Source organism: Solanum verrucosum, unplaced genomic scaffold (genome assembly GCF_900185275.1).
Source record: "Solanum verrucosum unplaced genomic scaffold, falcon-dt-bn FXZP01000071.1, whole genome shotgun sequence".
Lineage (NCBI taxonomy): Eukaryota > Viridiplantae > Streptophyta > Magnoliopsida > Solanales > Solanaceae > Solanum > Solanum verrucosum.
Window position 1 is genome coordinate 935303 of NW_026020118.1, and position 18475 is coordinate 953777.

The following is an 18475-nucleotide window of genomic DNA, read 5'->3' on the forward strand; positions in this document are numbered from 1 at the left end:
TTGGTTGCCTTTGTTATGCTATTAATCCTGTTATCCATGACAAATTTTCTTCCGAAGTCATTCCAGGAGTGTTCATGGGCTATTCTGTTTCTCATAAAGGTTATAGGTTATATGACATTGTTGCAGAGAAGTTTATAATCAGCAGAGATGTTATATTTCATGAGAATATATTTCCCTTCTCTTATCCTAAATCACAATTTCTTTTTTGTCTCTAAAGTCTCTTTATTCCTACTGCGCAAGTTCCACCGCATATGCCTTCACTTCACTTTCCTAATGAACATTCTGATAGCTCTAGTCCCTCTCCTTCTTCACCTGTTGTTTCTCTTCCTGATACTACACCACCTGCTTCTTTAAGAAAGTCCAATAGACTTACTAAACCTCCTATATGGCTCACTGATTACATTCATCCTTCTTTTCCTTCTACTACTTCTTCTACTTCTACTGCTTCTTGTTCTCTTTATCCTATCCAGTCACATCTTTCATATTCTCATCTTTCTTCTACATTCCAGACCTTTCTTGCCTCATTCTCTTCCATTTCTGAGCCCACTTCTTATTTCCAAGACATTAAGTATCCTAGGTGGATACAAGTTATGAAACTTGAACTTGAGGCCCTAGATCATAATCATACTTGGGAGGTGGTGGATTTTCTCTCTGGGAAGGTTCCTATTGGTTTTAAATGGGTTTACGAGGTAAAGTATCATGTTGATGGAAGTGTTGAAATATTTAAGGCAAGGTTAGTGGCTAAAGGGTACACTCAATAGAAAGGCATTGACTTCCATGATACTTTCTCTCATGTAGCAAAAATGACCATAGTTAGGACTGTGATTGCCCTAGCAGCCCTCAGGCATTGGCCTATCTTTCAACTAGATGTCCACAATGCCTTCCTTAATGGTGATATGTCTGAAGAGGTTTACATGTCTTTACCACAGGGTTTTAGTAGCCAGGGGAAGTCCAATGTATGCAGGCTACTCAAATTCGTATATGGTCTGAAATGGTCTGAAATAGGCTTCTAGACAATGAAACCTGAAGTTGACACAAGTTCTGGTTTCACACAGAGCAAGAATGATTATTCTTTTTTCACAAAGATAGCTAATGACAATCTAGTTTTGATTCTTGTTTATGTAGATGACTCGCTTCACAGGGACTGATCTACAAGAAATCAATAGAGCTAAACTTGATTTGCATAAAACTTCAAGATGAATGATCTAGGAGAACTGAGGTATTTTTTGGGAATTGAACTTGCTAGATCAAGTGAGGGAATCCTCTTGTCACAGAGGAAATATGCTTTGGAAATGATCTCAAATACTGGTTTGAGTGGTTCAAAACCTAAATGGACACCAATGGAGAAGAACCTGAAATTGACCAGCAGTGAACATGATCTCAAGTTCTCTACAAAATCTGATGATGTTCCTTTGGAAGACAGGAGCATCTACCAGAGACTAATGGGAAAACTTTTGTATGTTACAAATCACAAGACCTGATATATCATATGTTGCTCAGTCCTTAAGTCAATTCATGCATGCCCCAAAGAAATCTCATTATGAAGTTGCTTTACATGTGGTGAAGTATATCAAAAGCCAGCCAGGACTTGGTCTTTTAATTTCTAGAAAAGGGGATGAGAAGATAGTAGCATATTGTGACTCTGACCGGGCTTCATGTCCTATGTCTAGAAGGTCTGTCTCTGGTTTTTGTGTCAAATTGGGAACATCCCTCATCTCTTGGAAGTCTAAGAAACAGAACACTATCTCTAGAAGTTCTGCTGAAGCAAAATACAGGTGCATGGCTCAAACAATTGCTGAATTGACATGGTTAAAAGGGTTGTTGCAGGAGGTGCAATTGCCAATTGACTTATATTGTGATAATAAAGTTGCATTACAAATAGCAGCCAATCCCATGTATCATGAAAGGACAAAACACATCGAGATTGACTGCCATTTTGTTAGGGAAAAATTGCAAGAAGGACTGGTGAAGACTAACTACATTACAAGCAAGGCACAACCAGCAGATGTGTTCACCAAAGCTTTAGGTCATCAACAGCATGATGCATTACTGGTCATGTTAGGAATTAAAAACATTTTTAATTCTCAACTTGAGGGGGAGTGTAGAAAAAAGAAAGCAATACAAGATGATTAATCAACAAATAATTAGGTGACAGTTGTATATGATTAGTTAGGAGTACGTTATTTAAGTCTCCAATTAGAGAATGACAAGTGGATAGTTAGTTAGTAACTAACTTGAATCTATTATGTAGTTAAATGTATCCATTGGAAGGATACAAAGTATGAGTGAATAATAAAATTCAATACACAAGATTTGCTCTCTATCAATTTTCCTTTTCTTTCTTCTTCTTTAAAGCTCATCAATGGCGGCTTGAGTGCAGATTTTATCAGTACTTTTTGTGAGAAGCAATTTGTGTTTTAACAATAATTTTTTTTAAAATACTTTTAAGTAACAATTAATATTTGATCAAACTTTTGAAAAAGTGTTTCTAAATGTATTTTTATACATTCTACCAAACGATCTTTAAGTGTATTTTTCTCAAAAGTGCTTTTAGAATAGAATTACCTTTTAAGCTTATGAAATTCAGTTTCTCCTATTATCCTAAAGACTTATTTCTTCCAAAAGGTCGGCCAAACACTTCACTCTTTTAGTTTCTCAAAAACTTGGCAAAACAATCTCTAAAAGATAAATGAAAAACAACATCTTTATTAACACATCATACAAAAAATAAATTAATCCTATTCCATCTTCCTAAATCAATCACCTTATTAGTCCCAAACTCATGAACGAGGAACATGTATTGGTATTGCTCTATGAGGGTTCTTCCATGTTGGTTTGGGATGTTGAGGGTGGAAGGATAAGTAGAGCTTGCTTATACTGAATCATGTTCAAGTATTGTATGGGATTAGTACTAGGGAACACTCCTCTGGTTAAAACACCAAAAAACATGTTTAGGTGTTTCCATTTGCACTAAATTTTTGTCTTTAATGTAGAATAATGTGAAACTGCCAAAACAACATACACATTGCAGCCTTATTCTGCCATTCAAATTCAATAATGCTTAAGCCACCAACAATTTTTGGTAGACACATATGGGTGCGTTTGGTAGGAAGGAAAATATTTTTGTGTAAAACAAGTGTATTTCTGACTTATTTCTCATGTTTGGTTGGTGAGTATAAAATATTTTTTAGTGTTTAATTGGTGAATGAATAACAATTTTTAGAAAATATCTTTTATATTTTGCTAGAGAGTAGAAAATACTCTTTAGGAAAATAATTTTTGACCCCGATGTTAACCTCGATAATCGATCTAGGACATGATCCCAACACCCGATGTAATACATAACCCCAACGACCTATCCAAAACCTGACTTCAAGATCTGACCCATGACCTGACCCCGACTTCCAACCCGAGACCCGACATTCAAACTGGAACTTGATATCCGGTCCAAGGCCTGAATCTAGCATCCGAACTTGAACACGATCGATCAATTAAAAATTTGACTCTGACACTCAAATCGGGACTCGACTTCCATAGCATGACTAGACAACCAACAACCGATGCAAGACCAAAGATTCAACTTTCAAATCAGAATCCAACCACACCTGACACAGGACCTAACTTTCAAACTGAGATTTTTTTATTTATTTTTTTTGTTTGTGGAGATAAAAAATAAAAAATTGAAAATATTTTTCAAAAACAAACTTTAAAAAAAAAAAAATTGTGGTGGGGGGTGTAGGGGGTAGGGGTGGGATGAGGAAAAAAATGAAAATTATAAAATATTTTATAGAAAAACTTTTTGTTTTTTGTTTTTTTTATTTTTTTTTGGGGGGGGGGGGGGCGGTAGGAGTAGGGGTAGGGTTTGCAAAAAAAAAATATAATTAAAATTTGAAAATATTTTTAAAATATAAACTTTTTTTTGTGGGGAGTGGGGGGAAGCTGCTAAGGGGTTGGGTAAGGGGTGGAGTAAACAATGAAAATTTAAATAATTTTTTAGGGAGTAGGAGTGGTTAGGGCTTGGGTGAGGTACAAAAACACCTAAATTTTTAAAATTTGAATTCAAAAATTAAAATTTTAAATTGTTAACTTTTTTGGTTGGAGGAGGGGTTGGGGCTAGTTTGGTGGTATGGGAGCCGGGGTAGGAATTTTTATTTTTTTTTGGATAGGGAGGATCAGGGTATAGTGTGGGGTAAAAAATTATTTTTTGTTGGTAATTTGAGGTAGGAGTAGAGTTTTGGAAAAAGTTTTTCCTAATATTTGAAGGGAAGTCGTTTTCTTTGAATTGAAGGAAAACAAGTTGATTTGGAAAACATTTTCCAAGACATTTAACTCAACCAAACATGAGAAAATTAGAAAATTTCCTTCATACCAAACACACCCATAGTGTTCCGTGCTAGCAATGCTTTCTTTTGAGTTTCCACTCTAGTTTGTCTAGAGAAATATCATGCATACATGAGTAACCATGTTAATGGTTTTCTTTGGTAACAAGAAGATTTGCGTCTCATATAAGTCTATATTTCAAAAATCACTCTTAATCAACTACATTTTGTCACTATATGAGAGCAAGTTTGAGGACCAACACTTGATCCTGGCCATTATTCTTTCAACTAGAGGCAAACATTGTTGTATGTTCAGTTCCCATGAGGAGAGGGGAACTATTAAGTACTTGAATGGCGTCTCTCCTAAGGTGAATTGCATCTCAGTTATAATAAACTCTTTGAGTGCCTAAGTTCCTGATTTTCTATGTACGTCAATAAGAGTTGAGGTTATAGAAAGGTGACTATAGAGGCAGAATGAAGTTAAGAGAAGTAACTTAGAAAGAATTTTAGTATATATTTGCATATGATATATCGAGGAGAATTTAGTAGTCATGTGATTAGAGTTGTCGGATTGTCACGACCCAAAAAATGACATGATGACACTTGTCTATTCCCACCAAGACAAGTCAGCCTCAACCCAATAAAATGAAAGAAAAGCGGAAAGATAAAGCAAGAACAAGATAAAAGCGGAAAACTCATTCTTTCTATTAACTCCCCAAAGTTTGATTGTCATCAAGTGTATAAGTCACTAATGTAAAAATAGAATTCGAAAGATAAATACAAGTCTCAATGTTTTTGTTTCTCAAGTAGAACAAAACATAAGGTAGAGGAACAAGAGGGTCCGCCGGGATGACAAACAACTACCTATCAAAATCCTTGACAAGCCCCGAAATCAAAAGAAGAAGGAGGAGATCACGCGGGTCCAAGCTCGGAACCTACACAAGTGTAGAGGCTAGGAGTGAGTATCAATAACATCGTACCCAACAAGCAACCTAATAAATAAGGCAACCTAGCTAGAATTTGAATACTCTTTTCCATTCCAACCAAACCTCCTCAAACTACAACCTGCACATAAATAAGCCTGACCAACTTAACAGTTCTACAATAACAGTTCACAAGGCACAATATACAACCAACATGTATCACGTAGTCAAATCATAAGTATCAAATACATCAATCACAATTAATCAATGAGTCAATCATAAGCATCAAAATGCATCAAAACACAAGAATCAACTCTCGCTGAAACCCTTTCCCATCGACTTTGTGTCATATCGCTAGCCGGAACCATTTCCCATCGGCTTTGTATCAAATCACTAGTCGGAACCATTTTCCATCGGCTTTTTATCAAATCACTAGCCGGAACCAGTTTCCATCGGTTTTATATCAATCACTAGCTCGAACCATTTCCCATCGACTTTATATCAATTGCACTTACCGGAAATGACCCCGGCATCAGGAGCACTTGCCGCAAAAGGCCTCGGCATCAATACATTATTTTTGTTGAATATTTCAGTGTCACCACTCAACTCATATTTTATGTCATTTTCTTAAGAAACACCTTAGATAATTGTATTTTGGTAGGATTAAAGAAATATCTGGAGCACAAATTAAATATATGTTTGTAAGAATACTTTATAATATCGGAAAAAACCCAAAAACCCTAGGTTAATAACCCGAGGTTGAAAACCCGAGTTTTATTAGTTTGAGTTGGTTTATAAATTTAAAAATCTAACACAAATAGCTTGGTCTGACATTTTTAAAACCTGAACCAACCCGGCCATATATACCCCTAAATTTGCATAGTTAGGTAAAATTCTTTTCTATATCACAAATCAAAACTGATACTTCCATTTAGTGGTTTCACTGAATTTTTTGTTGTTGTTATTGTTGACACCCAATTTTGGCCTAATATTTTCAAAATTCGTAACTTTTAAGATTTTTTATAATTTTAAATAAGTTTATTGATAACTATCCTTATTTATCAAAATTTAAGATTTTTTATCAATTAATTTTAAAATTGCATTTTTTACATGTCATTAGTTACGTTCATTATATTTTTTTTATATTTTTTTTAATATATATTCATTTTATTTGTTACATTCGTTAATATTCATTTTGATATTTTGCACAACCTAGAAATTTATTTAAATACAGATAATATTTCATACACAGATATTTTGTTGATCGATAATTTTGATCCACAATTTTAAAATAATGATATTATAGTTTCCAACTCCCTATATAAAGAATAGTTTGTCTATTAGGTCAAGGGAGATGAATTATTATTTTTTAGAAGGGGGTAAGGATTTCCAAATAGAAAAAACCCTAAAAAAATTTCTCCCTTAGCCGCCGCAACACCCCGGATTCCGGCCAAGCTCCGGCAATCCAAAACACTCATTCATTTTCTCCTTTTTCCGGCGAGACACCACCGAAACAACTTCCAAACGACCACCTGAGTCCACCACCAAAACCCCTTTGGTTTTTTTTCTCCTTTTTCCGGTGACATACCCAAGCAACAACCCAAACAACCCCACTGTCCAGTATCTCTCTTCGCTCTCATCATCTTCTCCGGCGAACTCACAACGCCAGAGAAGCTAGCAGTCATCACAAAACCCACAGCCCTTCCTACACTCACTGCCTTCACACATCCAAAACCCCCACAGCAACACCACTCACACCACCAGACCTCACAAAACCCCATCTCCATTTCCGGCGAAATCAAAACTCAAACACCATCAGAAAATCCCAGACCCCATCGTTCCTCCTCCACCAAAAATCCATCGATAAGCAGCCACAAAAACAACCAACCCCAAAACCTCGCATCTCCGGCGAAATCAAGCAGATCTCACAACCACCGGCTCTGAAGTCGGAGCAAACACGGTGAAATCAGTCACAAACTAGGCGCGATATTGGCCAGAAACGACCACATCCAATGTTCTCTGGTAACCCATCTATTATTCTTTCTCTTTTAAGTTTGTTTCTTCTCCGTTCTATATTAGTAAGGGGTCGTTTGGTGTGAGGGATAATACCAAATAGTCCCGGGATTAAATTATATTACCGCTTATTTTGTTGTTTGGTTGGCAGGTTCGGGATAACTTATCCCGGGATTAATAATTAATACCGGGATAAGTTATCCCTCTCTTGGGGTGGTATAGTAATCCCGGGATAACTTATCCCGGGATAAAATAGGTAAATGACAAATATGTCTCTTTCAACCCTTTTGTTATATCACTTTTTACATTAATGAAGGGCATTTTTGTAAACAAATAAATTGTTCTTAAAATTTATTATTTTGAATACAACAAACCAAACACTCAATAAAAAATAATCCCAACACAACTTATCCCATCATAACTAATCCCAACATAACTTATCCCAACATAATTTATCCCATCATAACTCATTTTCAAACGAAAATTTAGTTTAAATTTATATTTTTTGTAAGTTAAAATGGTCAATGAAAAAATCTCTCCGTCGGTTTTGGAGGCCTCCACATTATAAAAGACGGAAATTTAGTTTAAGTTTATATTTTTTGTAAGTTAAAATGGCCGATAAAGAAATTACCGTCGATTTCTAAGACCTTCCATGTTAGTAAGACGGATTTTTATTTTAAGTTGTTATTTATTTTATTTATTTTTATTTTTATTTATTTACTATTAACACTTTTACTAAGTGTGTTTACAGGTACCCCGGAGATACTTTCCGTTGAAGCTATTCGAACTAGGTTCGAATTATACTCTTATTCATTATTGTATATTATTGACGATAGGCAAATTTAGGTCGATTCTTATATTATTGTTTTATCATATTACTTGTGTATATTGCATGTTTATTATACTTGTACAATATTTTATCCTACTCCTCAATTTGAAAAAAATGAATTCAATCGGGATCCACATTTGTGGATTTCGAAGGATGCCTAACCCCTTCCCTTCGAAATAACTTGAATCTCTTACTTAGAATCTAATGGTTTCGTAGATCACTTAATGGTTTCCTAGTTTTCCTAAAATTAGGTGGCGATTCCTTTAAAATTCTTATTTTCTTAAAAAAAATTTAAAATTGAATCAATTGATTATTTTTTGAGTCACCACGACGTTTCGCCCTATTCGAATAGAGTAGGGACGTAAACAGTCATTGTTAAGTCATAACCGATCAAGCTTGTACTCATAATCAAGACCCACGATGAATGGCATATGAAGTTAAGACTTGCTCCATCCCATCAAGCTGCTTTTAGGGAAGCCCTTGCAGACTTCACCTTCAACGGTTTCTCCATTCCAAAAGGATGGAAGGTATAAAAAAAGAAAAAGATCAGCACTATATATGTGTTATTTTGATGTTGTTAATATCTTAAAAGATCATTCAATTTTGAGAATTTATTTAGTAAAGTCATTGAACTTTGTTTTGTATCAATACAATCACTTAACTTTGACTTTTATATCAATAAAATCACTCAACTAAAATTTACATTACATTAATAAATCAAACATGCCAAAATAAAATACTTGTTATATGCCCTATAAATATGAACCCCACAAAATAAATAAAATTAATTACATGTGAATTTGTCATTATCACTTTGACTTGCTCCTTTAGGCCCAAAATTTGCCTGCCTACAAATATTTAGTTGGACTACCACAAGTTGGCCCAAATGACTTTCTTGGGTAATTTTAAAAAAATTCACTAGTTTAAGTGCTAATTATTTAGATACATGTTTGTTAATATTGCGAATTTTATCAAATATTGGTGCATTAAAATACATCTAAATACGTCTAGATACATTATTTATAATATTTAAAATAAATTAAATGCATACAATATTACATTTAAATAGTGAGATTGCACCAACATGGGTTGGTGCATTGGTGAGAGTGTTTCACCCTTAACCAGGGGTCTCGGATTCGAGCCTAGGTATGGAGAAAATCTTGTTGGGAGCGCCACCCCCGAATGGGCCCTGGACACCAGTTGGGAAATAAAAGGGACAAATTACTTAACTACACTCTTTTACTTACCTTAATATCCATTTATCCCTACTTATTTCAAAAAATTCAAAAATCCCTTATTTTACCTATGTATCCCGCATGTATCCCGTGCACAACGCTATGTATCCCACTATGTGGAATGTATCAAACGCTATGTATCCCGTGCACATCGCTATGTATCCCGCATGTATCCCATGCACAACGCTATATATCCTGCTATGTGGAATGTATCAAACCTAATGTATTCCATGCACAACGCTATGTATCCCGCTATGTGGAATGTATCAAACCTAATGTATCCCGTGCACAACGCTATGTATCCCGCAAACATCATTTTTAAGGGATTTTTGGTAAATAGAAAACTAAAAGGGATAGGATGTTATTTAGTACTTATAATATGTGGTTCCTATAATTTATAAAAAAAAAAAAGTGAGATTGCATAGCATGTTTAAGTACTTACAAATAAACGTCCAAATGACGAATTAGGACATGATTACAAGTTGGAGACATATATATCATTAAGTTAACAAAATAGGAATATGAATAAAGAGAGATGTACCAAAAAATAGTACTTATGCAATATCTAGATTTGAAACATTATTGATAGTATTTAAATGAATTAAATGCACATAAATCTTAAATTTAAATAATGAGATTTTAAACATGTTTGTAAAAATAATTTTAATGTCCCTAGTAAAATTTTATTTATCTCTCTGTGTATAAAAATCTATTACAAATAAAGAAGAATGTACCAAAAAAATACTTGTCCAATGTATAGATTTGGACCATTATTTAAAATATTTAAATGAATTAAATGTATAAAAATCTTTGATTTAAATGACGAGATTACATAATATATTTGCTAAATTAATTTAATCACTTCCAAGATCGAATATTTCTCTTAGATTTAAATGAAGAGATTACATAACATATTTGTTAAAATAATGGCAGAATGGTTTGATAGACCCTTTTACTGGTATCAGATTGTAAAATGGACCCTTCTATTTATGACTTTGTCAAGTGAACCCCTTAAACTCAATGAAACACAATATTTTAAATACCTCTGACCATTGACCAAACTTATGTGGCAGTAAAATTGCTTAGTTGGAAAAATGTGTGAGGCACACGTGAGTTAAGAGCGTGAAATTAATGTTTTTCATTAAAATACACATATAATCTGAAAAAAAATATATTTAAAAGTAGGAAAAACAAAAAATATCCCCTTTCTTCTTCTCTTTTTCTGTAGAGAAAAAATTAGGTCATATTTTCCACCATTAATTCTTTTTGTAATTTCACTTCATTTCTAAAAGAAATTACTCATCCTTCAAACATCCCACAACAAACATACAAATTGGAAAGAAGAAGAACTTTTTTGTTTCAATGATTCTTTGGGCTGATTTATTTGTTTTCAAATTTAAAATGGGTTACATAATTTGAGCTTTTAATTTGAAGATTTAAATTGAAATCTTCTCTGTAAATTAAAAGCTCAAATAACAAGATTATACGAGTTGAATTGAGGAATTTGATAACTCGACTCCAGATCAAGACGACTGAGTCAAATAACTCATTGTTGGACTCGTCGCCCGAGTTGTTACACGAAGATAACAAGAATATATTGATTGTAGTAGCTCAAGAATTCATTCTGATGCTAGTCCATTTACTCGATTTCAGCTCTTTGCTGGAGATTAGGAAGAAAATTGCACCGTCACTACTAAAATCTCCATGGTTGCTTCAAGCCAGCTTTTTTGGTCTCTAAAGATTTATGTATTCTCAACAATTTTCTAAGGATTCTTGAATTTCAAAGTGTTCTGGGAAAACAAAATTCATGTATAGCTTTGCAAGCATTGGGTAAAGAAGAGAAATTTCATATTTTTTTGAAACTTGTCAAATGAGAACACTCAATTCTCAAGCTATAGCTATAGCAGCAAGTGTATTTTTTTGTGCTTAAGAGAGGTGGAAAAAGATGGGAGTGGGAGGTGGGTTTGGATTTTGGGGGCGGCTAGGGTTTATTGAAAGAGATGGGAAAGGAGGTGCAACGTACTAGAGAGGAAAAAATAGCTTTTTAAAAAAATATTATTTATTTTTTAATATTTAATTTTTGACTTGTCATTAAAAAATGATGTGGATTCCACGTGTATTTGGTTGCATCACACGCACCCTCTTCAAATGAAAAAAGGGTTAAAAATATTGTGTTTCATTAAGTTTAAGTGTTCAGTTGACAAATTCATAAGTAAAAGGGTTCACTGTACAATTTGATACAAGTATTAAGGTCTATTGGACCATTCACTTTTCAAGATAGAACATTTCTCTTAGATTTAAATGATGAGATTACATAATGTATTTTATAAGATAATTTAATTACTTTCCAAGATTGAACATTTCTTCTACACTATACATATAAGTGATAGGAATATAAAAAATATAATGAAAAGCAAAGATGTGTTGTTTCTCATTATTTTGGTTGAAGGGTATGGGTCTACTAGAAGTGCAAAGAAGTATAATTTCCATCTCTTTTATACGTTTAATATTTGATATTAGAAAATTTTATATCTTGATTTTTGAATTTTTAATGAACACTTCGTTGTGAAATTAACTTTTTTTGTGGAGACTATTCATGGCGATATTTATGCTTATATGAACAACTAACTCTTCCGTCCCAATACGTACAGGGCAAAGAAAGAATCAAGGTGCAAGGTTTATACTTCTGCAATAGCAAAGGAGTTCGAAGAATAAAGAACAATGAAGGCAGAATAGCTCATCAAGGTATCATAACGAGTTGGGGTATTGGTATTATTATTATAGGACCTATCATAAGGTGTTCACCTCGAGCGAAGCTTCGCAGGGCACCAAATAAGCACCAACTTCAGGGCACCCCACCACAAATTTGTGTCCATCATCTACCTCCTTGCTCTCTATCGTTACTTGGGTAATAACAAGTCTATCCTAACGACGTTACGCATCCAGGAGCGTTTTACCGTTCTCGTCTGAGTAAGTCGGTGGTGAGGTCGACTCACAGACTTTCCATGCATATCAAAAACTAACCGCAGACAACTAGGAAGTCCGCGAGGCCCCTGCACCTCCAAATTTCTTTGACGAAAACGATAAAAGATCCATGGCTGCCAAACATTTTGAGGGTAGACTTGCGATTATTCAAATGATGGTAAAGGGTACACAAGTAAGCAGATGAATAGAAAAACTTGTGTTGAGGAGTTGATAATCAAGTTTCTTGAAATTTGTGCTTATGTTGGTGTCCAGCGAGTCCTTGGCTTGAAGTGAACACTTCATGGTAGGTTCTTCACTTTATTTGGAATTTTTAAAGTTGAAGTTGGAGTTGGAGTTTTGTTTGACAATAAAGCTTTTTATAAAGAATATTTAGAATATGAATGTACTTTTAAAATATGTATGTGTATGTATCAATATTGTATAAATAGTGTATGTGTATGTATCAATATTGTATAAATAGTGTATGTGTATGTATTAATATTGTATAAATAGTGTATGTGTATGCATCAGTATTGTATAAATAGTGTATACCATGTATATTTGAAGAAACTATAATGACTAATGAAATCTTTGAATCCCGACTAACTCAAAATTATTTCTAAACGGTCTAAAAGCTATGAGCTGCTCTATATGTTTCGAGTCTTTTAATATATAAATCACTCGAAACAATTCACGTTAACATCACATAGAATTTTAAAGTCGCGTTTCACAGAAGCCTTGAACATGAAAGAAGAAGAAGAAGAAGGGGGGAGGAAGATTAGAAGAAGCCATTAATGGTCGGAACTTGGAAGAAGAAGACTAAAGAAGAAATACAAATGTTCTTTCACCAGAAAGATTTTAACTGAATGGCCAGCAAAAAATGAAGAATTTATATTTTGAAGTGCCAGCACAAGAGGATGGATATCCAATTTACACTGTATATAGTTAATTCATAATTAAAATAATAGTTTTAATAAACCAGCCTTTAATGATTTCATATAATAATCCATCAATGGTGAGGTTCAGCATTTTTTGAAGAATATTCAAGATCTAATAAATAAGTTTTTTTTTAAAAATAAATATGAAGAATACTAAATTTATATGCATAGTTTAATTTTTAATTTTTTTTTCTTTTAAGAGATCTTACAATGTAGTTACACATATTTATCAAATATTATATTTGTAATTACATTATAAATATGTATAGTTAAAACAAGCAATCAAATCTTTATAATTATTGCATTTTGCAATTAGTAGGTTGTGTAACTAGGCCAAATTACATTTTATTACTAGGTGGCTTTGTAATAGTTAATAGTAACATGAACAAGATTGTGTACGTGTTAACAATAGCGGAAGACTTATCAATGATATTTTTATTGGGGGGTTGCTCCGAATCGAACTTTGAATCTCGAGGAAACAAAGTGTAATACCACAAATTCAGAATCTTTTGGATTGTTTGATGTCATTGTCCAGAAATTAAGATCTTGAATCTTGTTTTTTTCTTCCTGGTTTTGTGTTTTTTTCTCATACCTTTTTCAAGCGTCAAACTGTATTTTTAAAAGGGAGTGGATGATACGGTTAAAACTATATAACCACTCCCACTCTTTTTCAACATAGTATTTATCTCTTTTATTAGAAATAGTATTGGGTCGGGTCAGGTCAGGTCCACATGGGCGACCCATGATCCATGGCTCAAAATAACTTACATCTCCCACTTTGCACATGGTGGACAAGACCCAAGCCAATTTGACATCAACTAGACACCCAATTTCATACGATAAACATTTTGTGCGAACAGTGAGCTTCAAGAGCTTACCTATTAGGTTTTACATGCTGCGTATGAGAATTCAATCACATGTGGAGAGAATTCACTACTAATATGAGGATACTATTACTCACAATACCCCAGACTTCTTTCACTACTTCAGCAGTTATATATTCGATCTCTCGTCCTCTTAATTAAAGAGGTGAACTCGAGTTCATGTTTAGCTTTATACACACAATTACACTCAATACCAATATGGTTAGGGCAATAGCCGGCTTATGTATATAAGTTTATCATTCAATTAATTGTCTTTCCTTTCTACTCGAATCTATTTGTTCCTATTCAACTGCTTTCCTAGACATGCACCGCATTACCAAAAAATTTATGGCTATTAGTAACATGCTAAAGTAGCAACATCGATTAAAACTTCAAGAAACATCAAAAGGTCAAAGGATATTTCATTGAAAAAGTCATTTTAACTTTTCAGGCTCTCACACAATGAAGAAATAGGGAACATTCTCTCATTGACCCATTGATCGCTTGACACACGTGGTATGAAACACAGGCTACGATGTTTAGACACCTTATACTGGTGTATGTGTCTCATTCTTCCGATTATCCAACATCGTACAAACCTTGGTCTAAACACCTCCAAGTCTTTAACCCTAGTTTCTCTCTTCAATGATCCTTAAATTCATTTTCTTAGAGAAACTCTTGTTTGGCTCATAAAACAAGTCAGAATATGGCTGTGAAATTCATCTCTTCACATTCCTCGACGTAAGAGGCGATTGCTCGTGTGAGAGAGTCAATCTCGTCACCTGTTCGACACATTTTATTTCTTACAAAAGATCACATGCATATTATATTTGAATATAAATCCAATAGTATTGTATAAAAGAGAATTTTATAAAATCAAGTTATTTTACAATACTGAAATATCATCAAATCCTATGCAAACCTAGAGCCTTAACATGCTTTTCAAACAAGTCACTAGAGATGACCTTTGTAAAAGGACCAACTATCATTTCACGTGTAAAAATGTATTGCAAAGTTATTTCTCCACTTGCCACTACGTCTCTCACAAAGGTATACTTGATGTCAATGTGTTTGGTCTTGCTGTGATACTTAGGGTCCTTCATATATGCAATAGCCGCTCGAATATCAGAATATAGAATCATGGGACCCTTAGAATTCTTTGCCATACTCAAATGCTCAAAGAATCTCTTTAACCAAACATCTTCTTGTATTGCAGACGCACAAGCCACAAATTCAGTTTCCATGGTTGAAAGAGTTGTGCAAGTTTGCTTCTTACTTTTCCATGAAATAGCACCACCATTTAGTAAGAAAGTATAACCCGACGTTCATTTTCTATCATTTCGGTCACCAGCTCAATCAACATTTGTATAACTTCTTATGAATAAATCAAATTCACTATAACACAATGTATGATCTGCAGTTCCCTTCAGATATAAGAATATTCTCTTTACTGTTTTCCAATGATCTCTTTGAGGATTGAATTGTACACATGCTTACTAGACTCACGACATAACAAGTATCTGGGCGAGTACACATCATAGCATACATCAACGGTTTCTCCATTCCAAAAGGATGGAAGGTATAAAAAAAGAGAAAAAGATCAATACTATATATGTTGTGTTATTTTGATGGAGTTAATATCTCGAAAGATCATTTAACTTTGAGAATTTATTCAGTAAAATTATTAAACTTTGTTTTGTATCAATAAAATCACTTAACTTTGACTTTTGTGTCAAAAAAATCACTGAATCTAGCATGCCAAGTAAAATATTTGGTTTATGCCCTATAAATATGAACTCCACAAAATTAATAAAATTAATTGCAAGTGAATTTATCATTATCGACTTTGACTTGCTCGTTTAGGCCCAAAATTTATGCCTGCCTACAAATATTTAGTTGGACTACAACAAGGTGGCCCAGATGACTTATTTTGGGTAATTTACAAAAACAAATTCACTAGTTTAAGTGCTAATTATTTAGATACATCTTAGTTTATAATACTACGAATTTTACTAAATTTTGGTCCATTGAAATACATCGAGATACATTATTTGTAATATTTAAAATAAATTAAATGCATATAATATTACATTTAAATAGTGAGATTGCATAGCATGTTTAAGTACTTACAAATAAAGGTCCAAATGACGAATTAGGATATGATTACAAGTTGGAGACATATACATCAAATTTTACTAAATTTTGGTCCATTGAAATACATCTAGATACATTATTTGTAATATTTAAAATAAATTAAATGCATATAATATTACATTTAAATAGTGAGATTGCATAGCATATTTAAGTACTTACAAATAAAGGTCCAAATGACGAATTAGGATATGATTACAAGTTGGAGACATATACATCATTAAGTTAACAAAATAGGAATATGAATAAAGAGTAATGTACCAAAAAATAGTACTTATGCAATATCTAGATTTGAAACATTATTGATAGTAACAAGATTTGAAACATTATTGATAGTATTTAAATGAATAAAATGCACATAAATCTTAAATTCAAATAATCAGATTTTGAACATGTTTGTAAAAATAATTTTAATGTCCCTAGTAAAGATTTTGTTTATCTCTCTGTGTATAAAAATCTATTACAAATAAAGAGGAATGTACCAAATAAATACTTGTGCAATGTATAGATTTGGAATATTATTTATGATCTTTAAATGAATTAAATGTAGATAAATCTTTGATTTAAATGATGAGATTACATAATATATTTGGTCAAATAATTTAATCACTTTCCAAGATCAAAAATTTCTCTTAGATTTAAATGATGAGATTACATAACATATTTCTTAAAATAATTTAATCAATTTCCAAGATTGAACATCTCTCTTAGATTTAAATGATGAGATTACATAATATATTTGTTAAGATAATTTAATTACTTTCCAAGATTGAACATTTCTCTACACTATATATATAAGTGATAGGAATATCAAAAATATAATGAAAAGCAAAGATGGGTCTAGTAGAAGTGCAAACATCATTGCTAAGGTATAATTTACATCTCTTTTATACGTTTAATGTTTGATACTAGAAAAGTTTATATCTCGATTTTTGAATTTTTGATGAACACTTTGTTGTGAAATTAACTTCTTTTTGGAAACTATTCATGGCAATATTTATGATTGTATGAACAACTAACTCTTCCGCCCAATACAGGGCAAAGAAAGAATCAAGGTGCAAGGTTTATACTTCTACAATTGTGAAGGAGCTCGAAGAATAAAGAACAATGAAAGACGAATGGCTCATCAAGGCACCATAACGAGTTGGGGTATTGGTGTTATTAATATAGGACCTATCATAAGGTGTTCACCTTGAGTCAAGCTTCGCGGGGCACCACATAACCACCAACTTCAGGGCACCCCACCACAAATTTTTGTGTTAATCATCTACCTCCTTGCTCTCTATCGTTACTTGGTAAGAACAAGTCTACCCTAACGATGTTACACATTCAGGAGCGTTTTATTTTTCCCGTCTGAGGAAGCCGGTGGTTAGGTCGACTCACAGACTTCCCATGTCAAAAATTGACCACGGAAAACTAAGAAGTCTGCGAGGCCCCTGCACCTCCGAATTTCTTTGACGAAAATGGTAAAATATCCATGGCTGCCAAACATTTTGAGGGTAGACTTGTGATTATCCAAATGATGGAAAAGTGTAGAGAGGTAAGTAGATGAATAGAAAAACTTGTGATGAGGAGTTGATAATCAAGCTTCTTGAAATCGGTGCTTATGTTGGTGTCCAGCGAGTCCTTGGCTTGAAGTGAACACTTCATGGTAGTTTCTTAACTTTATTTGGAATTTTTAAAGTTGAAGTTGGAGTTGGAGTTTTGTTTGACAATACAACTTTTTATAAAGAATATTTAGAATATGAATGTACTTTTAAAAATATGTATGTGTATGTATCAATATTGTATAAATTGTATATGTGTATGTGTATGTATCAATATTATATAAATAGGGTATGTGTATGTATCAATATTGTATAAATAGTGTATACCATGTGTATTTGAAGAAACTATAATGGCTAATGAATCCTTCGAATCGCAACTAACCCAAAATTATTTCTAAATAGTCTAAAAGCTATGAGCTACTCTACATGATTCGAGACTTTTAATATAACTCACTCGAAACAGTTCACGTTTACAGCATGCTGAATTTTAAAGTTGAGTTTCGAAGAATCTTTGAACATGAAAGAAGAAGGAGAAGGAGGAGGTAGATTAGAAGAAGCCATTAATGGTCGGGACTCGGAAGAAGAAGACCAAAGAAGAAATACAAATGTTCTTTCACTAGAAAGAGTTTAAACTGAATGACCAGCAAAAATTGATATGAATTTATATTTTGAAGAGCCAGCAAAAGGGGATGG